We start from the raw sequence: 14,344 nt of genomic DNA, 5'->3' as shown, positions 1-14,344 counted from the left end.
TTCAACACGGCGATTCGATGGGGATGGATCCACTCCACGGTCTCGAGGGAGGGCTTAATAAGTCGTTTTCGAGAGATAATCCGAGGCGGGTGTGTCATTTCATTTCTTCTTCGTAATTTCGTGCTCGGTCGCGGAATGCCGCGTAGATGAACACTCTCATCGTGCATCGTGCACCGCCTAGACACACCGCTCCTCCCCCCTTTCCTCCGCGCGAATCATATCTATTTCTATCCACCCCTCCCTCTCCTTTCTTCTCCACCGATTCTCAGCTCCAAGAATCCTTCTCGCTCCTCCTCGATAAATTTTTTACCGTTTCTTCCAATCGAACTCGAGGACGAATGTACTACTATCAGCCTTCTTTCGATATCAAGTATATATATATATATATATATATCTCTTTCATCGTGGATGGAAAAGCAACCTTTTCTCCCAAATCTTTGAGGAATCCTCGATTCCTCCGGTTTGAGAAACGCTGGCCGAGGCCCCGTTTTTCCCTCGCCCGGGGCAACGAGATTACACTCATTCAGAGATTTCGGACGGTCTTTTTCCCTCCGCCGGTCAATGGAGCGTGGTTTCTCGGCTGGATTTCCGTTTCTGGCCGGGCGACGACGCGGCGAGTCGCTCGTGCCCGCGGGGAGTCTTTCATTCACCTTCCACGCGGGGAGGGAGCCGGCTAAGCCAGGGCGGAAGGGGCCGAGAGGGAGGAAACCTGCGGCCAGGCACGGTTGCACCACGAAATTAGCTCGTCGTGTACCTGTTTTGTCCGTGTCCCCCCGTGCGTGGGACGATTCCACGATTCTTTACCTGGCGCCAACCGATCCTTTTCCGTCCTTGGACGAAATCCTTAATTGACAGGATGCGACGAATCGTCGATCACGAGTTGTCGATCGTCAAATTGCTTTCGATCCACGAGGGATCAAGCGTTTCGAGCCAAGTGTTGACGGGGAAAATCGAGATCGAGATCGATCTAGGTTAAAGATTATGAGAGCAAACTTGAAAAAAGAAGGAGAAGAAACGTTGCTTCGATGTCTTCAATAGTCGAGTGAGGTAAACGTCATCCAACGTTAATGTCGATTGACATTAAGTATTTAAATATTTGGATTTTTTACGATTCTCGTAATTTTGTAAAAAAATTATTTCAAAATCAATATATACAATACGATGTTCGAAGGATGGAAGCGGACAATCCTGCTCGTGCCTAATTACTCGGTCGTAAAACGAGCAAATTATTACATCCACGCGTTCCCGCGTCCATCGAAGGAACATCCATTACCGGAGATCCCCCGTAATAACATGTCGTCTTGGAGGATGAATCGTGGTCAGTCGGATAAAGCAACGGGTTTCGGTCTCGCGGGGCGAACGGAATAAGAAGGGAGGAACGATATCGAGGAGAGGTTGTTCGAGGAAGAGATAAAGCGGCCGAGCTTTCGAGTCGGAAAGGGAAGGAAAGGAGAGGAATGGAACGGAACGCGAGAGAAGATAGAGCGAGGAGGTGGAGGGGAGGGGGAGGGGAGAGGGGCGATTCAAATTAAATGCCGTTGAAACAAAAAATGATCGAGTAATGACAGCGCGCCGGGTCTTCAGCGGTGGCTCCGGTATCTTTGAGGCGAGGTGGAGAGGAAGGGAGGACCGTGTGATTACCCATCGACCAATAGCCGTGCTCAGAGCGGCCATCATGGCCCGTGGAAGACGTGCAATCACGCGGTTCTCCAGCATCTTCCACGGCGGCCGCGGGATGGGATGGGACGGGATATTTTTCGTCTCTCCGTGTACGGCACGCGTGAATCTTCTTCGATCTGGCTAACCAACAATGTATCACCCGTGCCTCCGGAACGATAATACTTGGCCTCGAGAGATAATGGAGAAACGGAACGATTCGAAATTATAAATTGGAAATCGTTCCGAGTTTAAAACTCTCTCTCTCTCTCTCTCTCTCTCTGGAGAACGATTGCTTGCTTCGAAGAGAGAGAGAGAGAGAGAGAAGGAAGAATAAGTTAATGTAAAAATAATCGCCGTTTCTAAATCTGGGAAATATTTTAAAAGCGTTAATTTCTATAATAATAATCGAACGAAAGGAACGAATTTTCTTTCGTGACAAACAGAGTTGCATGGCGATTTATAATCGGTGTACCGTTGCGTCACGGTAAGGATAAACTAGGCCTCGAGAAGGGGACGACACGTTTTGGTAAAGGTGTAACACAGTTGCGCAAAAGCAAAACTAGATAATGGCCGCTTTCACGTACCGTAGCCTCGCACGGCGGTTCGGCGAACGTATGTAATTTAACAAGTACGCCTTATCCGACAGCCATCATTGATGAGCAGTGAGCCCTATAACGTTAATTATTTTCACGGTTCTCAAACTCGTCTTTTTAAAACCCTCTCTAACAGGCAACGCTAGTTCATAGAAATTGGTTCGAGGTTGCTCGGTAATTAGCCTTGCCTCTCCAGAGAGAGAAGGCATTGCTCTACTAAGACTAACTTTCTGTTTACGGGAAAAGAGGAAAAAAAAAAAATAATAAAATTTAATTTCATCGTATAATATAATATCATAACGATATCAACGTTACGAAATTACGGACGCACGCGTACACACGTATAATACGTATCGTAACATCTCGACGACGTAGCAAAGTCGCAGAGATCGAAACACCCGCAATTAAACTCGACTCGATGAAAACACGCGGTAGCATCTCAATCGGGAACAATTAAGTGTAATGAATTCCAAAGGTACGAGCATGAAACTCGCGTATTTGCATGATACATTGCCGTGGCACGATGCGCGTCGACTGAGAACCGGCAATTTATGACCGCATATTTTTCTTTTAACGATAACGCTTAAGCTCCTCTGTGTAATTGCATCCTGTACGCTTAAGCCCTGTCCACACACGCGGATCAGCTGTTCGCCCAAGCGGCGGCCATATTGCGATGCGCGCGCAACGCGTTTTAAACCCTCGGTCGTTCTCTCTTAACCTCCAGTAAACTCCCGCTTCCCCTCCTTGTTCCTTTTAACGCGATACCCCTTTTTTCTCTTTTCTCTTCTCTTTTTTTTTTTTTTTCCCCTCCCACTATCTACGAATGATCGGCCGACGATTTCACTCGGCTCTCGTGTGAAACGCGGATAATGACGAGCAACCGTCGAAGGCAGGAATAGCCGCCGCTTAATAACTCGTTAATTATCGTTTTAGGAAATCCGCGCGCACATCCAATTACTTTACGTAACTCCCGCGCCTTCATTTCTCCGTTCTGGTCGCGGTAATTGGTTTAATTGCGTTTCGCAAACGGGAGAAGGAAAGAGGGAGGGAGAGGAGGAAACTGCTCGAACAGATCAGAGAGAACAAGAACGAGAAGAAAGAGGAGACTTTTATCGCGAGATTTCCATTCTTGAGGAGAAGATTTAAAACAGAACCGAGGAGAAGATTGCTTTTTCGACGATCTCCTCGGACGATTTCCTCGATCGATAACGACGAGTGGATATACCGATCGGGCTCGCACACTTCCGGTGAGCGTGTGATTCGCTAAAAATTCGTTTTGCCCGCGATTAATTACGACGAATGGAGCAATGCGTTCGTAGGAAAAAAACTTTCTCCTTTGATTTCTCCTCGATAAAAATGGAAATGGAATCGCTAATTATCGCGTGTTGTAACGAAAAAAATTAGTAGAATGGCGAGGCGAATTTTTTGAAAGGCGAACGTTGTAGAAATATCAGCGGTTTTTTATTTATCCATAATTGGATTACTTCTTGGAAGGTTTCCGCTTCTGTTTTTTAATTGTTAAAAAAGGACAAAAGTTCTTAAATAGAGACCCAATGCTACAAAGACTCTACTCGACAGTCTGTAAATTTTCATTTTATAGCATCACTTTGATTCTTATCCTTTTAAGTTAAAAAACAAAAAAAGAATAAATCGATCGATTATTCGAATCAACGAACGAAATTATCCTAATAATTAAGAAATGTAAGAAATTTCGTTCGATTTAACGTAACATAACGTAACACGAGAAAATCAGACGCGTTTCAATTCCAAAACGCGAATAGATGAATCGAATTGATAAGTCGATTACTCGAATCAACAAGGAAAATTAAAACGAAATTATTCGAACAAATACCGTAAAAAGTGTAGAAATTTCGATCGAAACATAATCTAAAATAGAATAACACGAGAAATCAGATCGAAAATTATTTCCATTTCCAAACGAGAACAGATCGATCGAATTGATAACTATTACTCGAAACAATAACGAAAATTAGAACGAAATTACATCGAGCATGCATTATAATTTAAAACAGCACGTAGAAAACTGCTCACCTCCAAACAGATGGATCCAATTGATACGCGAATTAACGAAATTAATCGGACACAAATAATTAATTGAAGAAACTTGGTTCGACATAACCTAAAATAACAACACGAGAAATCGGATCCAATTTCCAGAGTGGATCGATCGAATTGATAGCCGAATCGTTCGAATTACGAAGCAGCGAAAATTAGAACTTGGAAATTATTCGAATGAACGGGCGAGAGGAACTCGGTGAACGTAAAATAAAACAAATCCTCCTCTACCACGAGTTTCCGTAAACGAACGAGGCGAAGGAGCACACGCGCGCGCATGCGCGCGCACTTTACTCTTTACTGGCGGCAATTAAGAATCTAAAGCCGCCTTTTTTCATCGCGATTCGCCGACCTCCTTCCTCCTCCTCCTCCTCCCTCGACGCATCACGCGATCTCCACGCGGATCTCGTGTTAAACATCATTTCAACACACATATATATATATATATATATCTTCTCGTAGAAAGGTTTTTCGGATTAGGTTAAATCGTTAAATCATTTCCTCGGAGGAATTTTTCGTGTCACGATCCTGTGCGATCGTGGTTGACGCGTGATCGTTCTCTCTCTCGTAATCGTGCCTCTCTCGACTCGAGAGCTCGATCGAATCCAACGCCACCAGAGAGTTAATTGGCTTCCAGGAATGGCCGCCAAGGGGTGGCGGGAGGCGATATACCCGGTTGGAAAAAATATTTCAATTGGCGTGGCGGGCAGAATGTGAAAGCGACTCTCATTCCATTCCAGGGAGGAAAAATTGCGGGCGTTCGTTCTTAAATTTCATGCGGGGACAGTATTATTATTACTACTACTTGCGCCCTGAAAAAAAATTTGATTAGAATTTGTGAATAGAATGTGCGGTGAAAAAAATCTTGGTTCAAAAGTCTTGGATTTCTATTATTCTCCAACGGTGCGTAATAACCGGGATGGACAATAAATTTCGATTGGAATAAAAGATTTGCACGATTGTTTTGCGTTACTACGTACGAGAATCTGGTTTCGAGGATCTGGTTACGGTAATTTCTATTTTGAGATCGATCGGAAAAGTTGTTATGAACGAAAGATTCGTGATACGAAAAGGAAAAAAAAAAACACGTGTCGTATCACGTTTTTAACGTATCACGTTCAGATTTCGCCCATCCGCGACGAGCGAATATTATTTTTCCAACGCTCACTTTTGACTCTCGTTCCACGTAAGCGTATCTATCCTCGATCGCAATGGAAAGTTTCGACGAATAATCGGATTAGAAATTTCTAAAAGAAGAAGAAAAAAAAAAACATCGACGGAACCAAGAAAGGAGGAACAGAGATTTTTTTAACAGAGATTTCTTCTGCAAATTAGCAACACGATTATAATACTAGAAATCGGTTGGCTTCTAATAAAAAAAAAAAAAAAAGGAAAAAAATACAGAACATGTCAACTCGCGTACACGTAACGGGTATTGCGGTTATGTTGTTATTATTATTATTATTATTATTATTATTATTATTTCTTTTTTTTTTTCATAACTCATCCTCGATCCATATTCATGGAGGAAAGAGGAGGAATGAGCGAGAGAATAAAACAACGAAATTACCAACGGTGTATCGCGATGTGTGTGTGCGCTATATATACGTACACGTACGTATAAATATACACTATATACGTATATATATAAATATGGCGGTGGTCGGATAAGATCGCTCGTATTTAGCAACAAAATCGGCGTGCAATGCGAAAAGTTTTTCACGACTGCCGTAGCATATAATGAAGTATAGTTACTTCCTGACATCAAACTAATTCGCCGCCATTACGGTGATTTATATTATATGAAATTGCCCGGCCAAGCTCTTACGCCAAGCGCGATTCAATTCGCTATCACGCATTCACCAAACCATGAACGCACGAACGTTCGATAATGACGTGAATCTGCAGCTTTGACCAGCGAGAAAGAACACCGATTGCCGTGAATTTATTTTCAGTTTTCGTTCGAAACCAACGAACGAAGCCCTCTCCCTCCCTCCCTCCTGCTTCGTTCCCATTTTTTCCCCTCTTTTCTTTTAATCAATGCTCCCTTTACCCCCTAAAAGAGAAGTAACGCAACTCGAGTTTTATTGATACGTATTTTTTTGTTCACGCTACTCAATAAAACGTTTCTTACGCGTTTCTTATTAAGAAATTGAATAGAGAATTGCGTCGTTACTGTTGTTGCTGCTATTACGATTATTTGTTTTTAATAGACGGATAAAAAGGAAAAAAAAAAAAATTAGAAAGGAAAGGAAATGAATTGATACGAGAGTGTAATTACCGCGTAAATGAAAGCTATATAAATTATGAAAATTATTGCAATAATTACGGGAAACAGGAAAGCTCGAATTATAAATATGAGAACCGCTAATTATGATAAATATAAAATTATATTTATAGACTCGTGTACTGTACAGGTGTTATTTGACCAACACCCGCCACGATGAGCGCGAGTCATTATTACTACCATTACTACTATCGTTCGATCCGTCTTTCGTTCCTTTCTCGACACATTTATTATTTATTTCATTAAGATTTTCGAATAGACAGGAGTGAGACAACTTCCACTTTTATTTTTTTTCCCTTCTTTTTTTCACGGAGAGTTAGAGAGAGAGCCGATCCTCTCCAGATCCTCTAGGAAACGGAGCGAGGAGGGAGAGCGGAAGTCGGGCGACGTCTCGCCAGTTCTTTGGACAATGCCTCGACGAAGGAAGTAATTCGCCGAGGACTTAGCCCGTGGCGGTGTTCAGACTCGGCCTGTTCGCGGCCGTGCTACGCGCGTAGGAGGCATTGTCTTGACAACTTAGCGGTTATTTTACACGCTGTTAGCTCGGTAAGCTAGCCACGAGTTTACCGCTGTTTCTATGCTAATCAGCCGCTATCCAAAGACGGACGGACGGACGGAGCCGAGGCGCTCGTGTGCTCGAGTTAATACGGAAACTCTTGGCCCAAACTTCGCCCAGAAGGGAATAGTTGCGCGCGTCCAACTTCGAAACCAAGTCGAGCCGAGTCTTCTTGTAAAATTAAATTTGGATATTTAAAGATTTCAACAATTCCAACAATTTCTCTCTCTTCTCTTTTTTTTACCAAAATTCTGACCGCACTCAGTCTCCTCCACTTTCCTCGAACACCTCGCGTGTGAATGCAAAATGAAGGATACGATCGGACGATATTATCGTGTTATTATTTAAGGACGAACAAAAGAGAAAAAAAAAAGAAAAAGAAGAAGAATTTTCCTCAAACCAACTTGAATGGGATTATTGTTAACTCGTCGTCGAGAAATATTTTTTAATGCCTGTAATAATAATAACAACAACGACGCGTCACTCGTACGTGCACGCGTATAAACACAGGGCACGTATTGGCCAGGTATACTACTCGTTTTACACCGGTGTTACAGGTAGATAAGTACGAGCAAGTTTCCTATATTAGTTTAGTTGGTCGGGATTAGCTGGCTCACCCTTGCGAGCGGCATACCTATAAGGTTGCCGCGTTTCACCGCGCCACAAAGGCAACTTTAATTGCCACAATAATATATGCGGGGGGCATTTGCATCTGTACCGTGCCGCCGCCTCGTAATTGTATATCCCTTCCGTTTAATTTCCACTTTTACGCCAACCCTTGACGCCAACCACGAATAATAATAATAATAATAATAATAGTAACTTTCCTCTCTCTCTTTTCTTATCCTCGAAGAAATTGCCGATGTATCCGATTGTTCCGGACGCACGATCCGATGATCTTTCCTCTCCTCGACGATACGTACGAACGATATGGCGATGGGCAGCGGAATAATGGCGGAATCGATCGAGCACAACCGACAATTTGCGCGTGTTGCGTCTCGAGGCGTTTCCTGATGCGTGGACCGACTCGAGGATCGCGTGATGGAAAAGTGGGATGCGCGAAAAGAAGTGAAAAAATTCCTCCTCTCGCCTTTTCGTATCCGTATCGATTTACGCTTCCCTCCCTTTTTGTTGAAATTCCCTTCGCGTTAAAAAAAAGCACGCGAAATTCGGGGGAGGGGAGCCAAGCCGTCCAAGGGGGAGGTGGAAAAAAAAGGCATCGGATCGACGAGACGCGACAAGTAACAAATAATAATCTTGGTCGAGGAGAGAGAGACCCGCCGTTGTTCCTTCCTTTTGTTTCGAAAATTTCCCGAACGATGGATGCCCCTCCCCCTCCTCCCCCTCGTGAGAGTGCGGTGCCGCCACCGGACGTGCGTGTCCCGCGGGATCAATGGATTTCGCGGCCGTGGAACAAAAGGCGGAATGGAGGGACGAAAGGAGGAAGGGAGGGGGCGAAAAACGGGAGTAGATCCGTCGAGGTAGATAGAGCGCGGCTGGCTCGTTGTCGTTGCGGACGTGCTTTCCGTCTCTCTCTCTCTCTCCCTGCCCGGGCACCCGTGAAAAATAACGAAAATTCAGGCCAGGCCCCGCAAACCGATTAAGCCCATTATACAGTTTTTATCAGCATGAGAAAGATCTAATAGCCCTCGACGAGCGTGTGTGCGTTGGCTACACGCGCCAACGTGGGTACACACACACCCTCTCCCCCTCGATGTGTCATACCGCTCGACGAGCCTCTTCGAATGTGGCGAGGGCAGAGTTTACTTTGCGATCGCTGTTTTGTTGAATCAACGACTGGACTAGGTTAAATCCTCGAGAGTATCCTCCATCTCGAATGTTATGCTTCGTACGGTCAGTCGATCGATTTGATTCTCTCGATCGAGACGGATATTTCTAATATTTCCAGAATCTATATAATATATCCAGTTTGATGTAATAAGAGTATAATAGGAGCTTGAAATGACCAATAAGTTTCTTTCCACGTTGTTATATAAAACGAGAGGATACGACAGAGAGAGAGAGTGAGAAACTCCTCGCACACAGAAACAATAATCAGCCCTGTCCATCTATATAAAATGCGAATATAGCATAAAAGAAGGGGCGAACGCCTGTACGTAACAGGCGGAACACACGGTATACGCACATATATATATATATATATACAACTAACGAGAGCCCCCTCAACCCTCTTTGCTTCGGCAACACCTGCAGGAAATCACAACCCCCGAATGCAAATATTATCTTAATTGCTATAGAAAAGTACCGCCATTACGAGGAAACGCTTTTTTCTTTCTTTCTTTCTTTCCTTCTTTCGACTTTGCGGCCGCGTCGAAACAACGACCCCGTCGAGATTAACTCTGAACGAGGGGGGCCGCCGCGCACCTTTCGAAAAGCGACCCCCTCCCCCCACAGACCGCCCACAATGCCACAGAAACGATGACTCGGTGGAAACGACACGGTGCGAATATAACAACGGTCCCGATAATAAAAATTAATTCTTCGTGGGAAAAGAATTTCAGATTTTTTTCTTTAAATTAATAATAATAATGGTAATGGTATAACAGGGAATATAATTTTATAAAAAAGATAATATTCGTGTGATTTTTCCCAAATGATTTTACGTAGAAAGGGGGAGGAAAGTCGTGGTTGGGAAAGTTTGAAATTTTACCATCGCCATTCCCCCAAGCACCGTTCCTTCGATGGGCAGAAGGATGGCTCTCCGGGTGGATAGAAGTCCTAGGGCGGGTTCGAGAGACGCAAAGTGGCTCTTACGTTCAAGGTTTCAAGGTTATCTAGCTCGCTATCAATGCAAATTGCCGGTAATGGAGGCTCTTAGACGAAATCGGATACGGAATAAGGGAATAAGGGAGCTCGCGTTCGTCGGTTCTCTTTAATCGTCTCACCTGCACGATTGTGTCGTCCAAGGAAAATCTCGAGGTGTTATCGAGCGCGTTTGCGTGTCGAGTTTTGAAAGAGCCTTTAATTGAAAAAAAAAAAAAGTAAGTCTCTCTGTCTCTGTTTCACTTTTTTTCCCTTATCACCGATGGTTTATTAAGTTGGACGAATTATATTTTCGTGCGTATCCTGTCGATATCCTGGTTTTGATTAATCTCTCGTGCTTGCGGCGCATAAGTGAACAAATCTGTGGCAATAATATTTTCAATTCAAGAGCGATGGAATTTTTAAATTGCCTGGCAGAATTGGACGGAAACGACTTTCTTCTCAAACGTCTCTTTTAATCCCTTATTTTCCAAACCATTTACTTGAAACGATTAACTCTTCCATCAGACTTCAGCAAACCGTAGATTATAAATTTTAAACGAGAATCCCTCGTTGAAACCGATCGGGCAACCGCGCGTATTTGCAGTGAAATCGCAACACCGTTCCACTGATCGATAACCGCGTCGTTAACCGTAATGTAGCAATTTTTGCACGCGATAAACCGGCGGGTTTCGAATTGGAAAATGGGACGTTGTACTAAAAAAAGAAAGGAAAAAAATCCCGTTGAAAATCATCGAGCCGTTCGTGGCCGATCCCCATCGGTAAAGACACGTAAACGTTCATTCGCTTGCACGCAATTTGCGAAACTCGCAGAGCTTCACCTTCGATTAACCCGCCCGTTTAACTCTCTAACCGTCCTCCTCCTCCTCTCCTCTTCCGTGCGCCAAATTTCCTCCATCGGCACGGGAACCGATCGGTTAAGCGTAACAAACGTGCACGATATGCGAAATGGAATGCTCGACGAACGAAACGCGACGCGTTTAATCTTCTCGGGAGAGAAAAGACTCGAGATACACCGATCACTTGCAGAAGAAGTAGAAGAAAGGAAGAGAATTCGATAAGATAAAACTTATCTTGGAAATCTACGGCGGGAGTAAAAGAGAGGGGAGAGGAGAGAAAAGGGCGAATCGAAGAGAAGAGAAGCGCGATGCGCATGCGACGACTCATGGAAGTTTAGCCGTTAACTTAACCGGCGTTTACCTTAATCTAAGATCTCGGCTCTGGCCTGCCGCGTGCACTGCTCGCTCGGTATAATGTATGGCCGTATGAATATGCATCGGACACGGTACGAGCTACGATCACCACCACCACGCGCGACGACCCTCTGCTCTCTCTCTCTCCGACAGAGGCCCGCCGTTTGCTCACGCTCCGTTTCCACGATCCACCAACCTCCCCTCCCCCGTGTGTTTTATTTAACACTCGGTTTAAAGCTCGCCACGTTGATTGCGAGGGAGAAGAAGAGAAGAAGGAAGGGGAAGAGAGGAAGCGAAATCTCGAGGAGACAGGCCGATTCGAACGGTAAACGGCGCCGTATCGGCAGGGGATCCCAGTTGGATCGAATAAAGTCGCGTTGATTGATCGTGGTTGCGGTGCTTGCGGTCGCGATCGCAATTAATTCGCTCGCTCGCCTCTCGGCTTATTACGCTCCCGTATCAACAAATCTCCTCTCCGTTGAAATATTCAATTCCCAACTTTTCCTGCCCATCGTTTTCTAAATCGAAATATCTTTTTTTTTTTGTACTCGATATCGTACGATCTTTCCTGCTATTCGACGTTTACGCTATCCAACGCATTCTTCGATAACCGATATACATATATATATATATATATACACGTTTTATCTTATCGTAACGCGTATATTTTCTAAATACGTGCACCAATGGAGAAAGAAAATCCAGCAAACGTCTCTAAACACGACGTTTTCCTTACCTATCGTAACTCACCACCGGGACAGGATTTGATTTTTTTCTTTTTTGCGGGAACACCGCGCCGGCTCGTGCTGCGCGAGGAGGAGGAGGAGGAGGAGGAAGGCGCGCGCGTAGGAAGAGCGTGCAGGTTGCACAGCACGCGCGAAACACTGTTAACCGAGCGTGGGAGTAATTTGTGAGCTCGCGAGTACGTTTCGTTGCGTGGCGGCCGATACCGGAGGAAGCAAGTGGAAGGTGGATCCTTATCTCCGGCCGAATTTTACGGCCGTTTTAAAGGATCGTTAATTTCGCCCCGTTTATCGCCCGACCGCCCCGCGGGATCGCCTCTTCTCGGTCGACGCTCTCCCCTCCATCGCGGAACGATCTCTCTCGATGTCTCTCTCGATCGAGACGAGCGGTTTTATTGTCTCTTCCCTGTTCGCTCCTTCGACATTTTGTTATTTCTCTTCGCTGCGATACCTTTCTTGCTTCTCTAATCACGTCCACTTCTCGCGAGTTGGACGATCACGGAGTCGGGTATAATTGAAAATTTCGATCCGAAGGAATCGAAGGAGGAGAGGGCGCAGCCGGGCGTGAAGAAGCGCGGTTAGGTTGTTGAATTTTTTAAAGCCTCGAGAGCGAATTAACATGGATACACCATGTATCGCGTTAACAGGTTAGACAAGTGTATCCACGTGTCGGTTTATTAAATATACATGAGAGTCTCGCCGTCCGTGGTGTGGAAGACCAAGTGAAAAGTTAAAAGCGTTAAAACTGTTTTCATCAACTTGCAATTAACCCTCGGTGAATCTTACACCTCCTCCTCGTCGGAAAGGATTTCTTATTAAAAAAAAGAAATCTCGAGAAAGAAAGGAAAAATTCTCTTTTCGCTTCGCGCTCCAAACATGAGCTCTAACCCGATTTCAGAATCGCGTCCCGAGATACTCGAATCTCGTTCAAAATCCCAATCCTTTAATCGCGCGATTACTCGAGAAAACTGTTTAGAGAAACGAATCTCATTCTCATCGGCTCTTTCAATTGGTTTCGAGAAAAAGAAGAAGAAAAAATAACTGTCGAATAACGAATCGATTAAAAGAAACACCGGGTTCGAGAGAGGCTTTGACTCTGGATTCGCGGAAAATCGTGGAAAAGTCATTGTTCGCGCTCGGCCTTCTGTTCAACGAAGCCTCTCTAACCTCCTCTTTCATTCCGCCCTCGTGACTAATTCTCATGTTCCTTTAATGAGGCGACAGCCGCCGCGCCGAGGAGGAGGAGGAGGAGGGTGTTGCACATCCGCAAAAGGGCAGCCGTAGGTGCAAACCGAAGGGAGGAAAAGCGTTCGCCTTTCTTGCCGCGGTTTAAATCGTGTCACGGTTTGATGCTCTCATTACAGGCTCCGTTAACCTCTTTTTTTCTCCTTTCTTCTCTTCCCTTTTCCACATCGAGCCACCGTCGTTCGCCTTTTTTTCCGTCTCGTACGGACGCGGGGGAAAGGGGAGGACGTTGATATAACGTTTCGTTATTCTTTCCTACGGCGTGTAATAATCGTCGCTTAATGGTAACACGTCACGCAGCGTAGTTAGCGCGAATAGCTGAGCACTTAACGACGGAGCATTTCTTAGCCCGCGATTCGGCCTCGTAATTTGTTCGATAAAGGAGGGGGTACGAGTTCGTTCGATGCTCGCAATTTCTTTCTCCCTCTGACTGTTCAAACGCCATTACTTTCGTAATTATTCAACGTTTGGGTATACGGTTCCACGTTGATGGAAAAAAATGGAAGAAGAGAGATTCTCCCTTTTATGTCTCATCATCTCGATATTGTTCTCGGAGAAAATTGAAATGGATAAATAAATGAACGATCGAGCGTCAACGGATACGAAAGAAAGAATCCTTACAAGATACTAGCTTTATCTAGATACGATACGATACGTAATGTATCGATTAATTCGATCGATTATATATATATATATATATTAAACTCTCGTATCCTACTTTCAAACACACGGTGTACGACGTAATCGCGTTGTCAGGGCACGCCATATGGGGGTCTCGTTCGCGTAAATACGCATCCGCCTATCGGCTTCCATCGCCCCTAATTAAATGATGCCACCCTAATTTCTATAATTCTTCCATTTCGATTCGCCGCTGTGTGTCTAATCCGATTTCGTTCGACGAGGCGAGCGCTGTTATAATTATTCCTCGACGAGCTTGCGCTCATTGTTTCCGAGCGTGAACCGTATTTTCACGTTCGAAACGCTCCAATAGATTCCAGAAAGAGCATCCACACACACACATACATACATACATACATACACGGTACGTAAATTGGAGCGGGCATAGTTGGCAGATATCGAGAGGGAGGAGAGGGAGGGAGAGAGAGAGGAGGCTTTGAAACACCTTCGAACCAGATGGTCGTTAGATCCGATTCACTGATCCGCCGGTGGTGAAATTTTTGGTGGTGTTAGGAAAGTTTCCTTTTTTC

The 14,344-nt window shown here is 44.7% G+C and overlaps 1 long non-coding RNA gene across 1 annotated transcript in view; it reads right to left on the bottom strand.

The window, feature by feature from the left end:
- The window catches only part of LOC133665861 (uncharacterized), a 60,153-nt gene that overhangs the window by 25,031 nt on the left and 20,778 nt on the right, over positions 1–14,344 (bottom strand). The gene's annotated exons all lie outside the window — the stretch shown is intronic.

Source organism: Apis cerana, linkage group LG3 (assembly GCF_029169275.1).
Source record: "Apis cerana isolate GH-2021 linkage group LG3, AcerK_1.0, whole genome shotgun sequence".
Taxonomy (NCBI): Eukaryota; Metazoa; Arthropoda; class Insecta; order Hymenoptera; family Apidae; genus Apis; species Apis cerana.
Note: the sequence above shows the minus strand (reverse complement) of the source record. Positions and strands in the feature narration are given on the sequence as shown.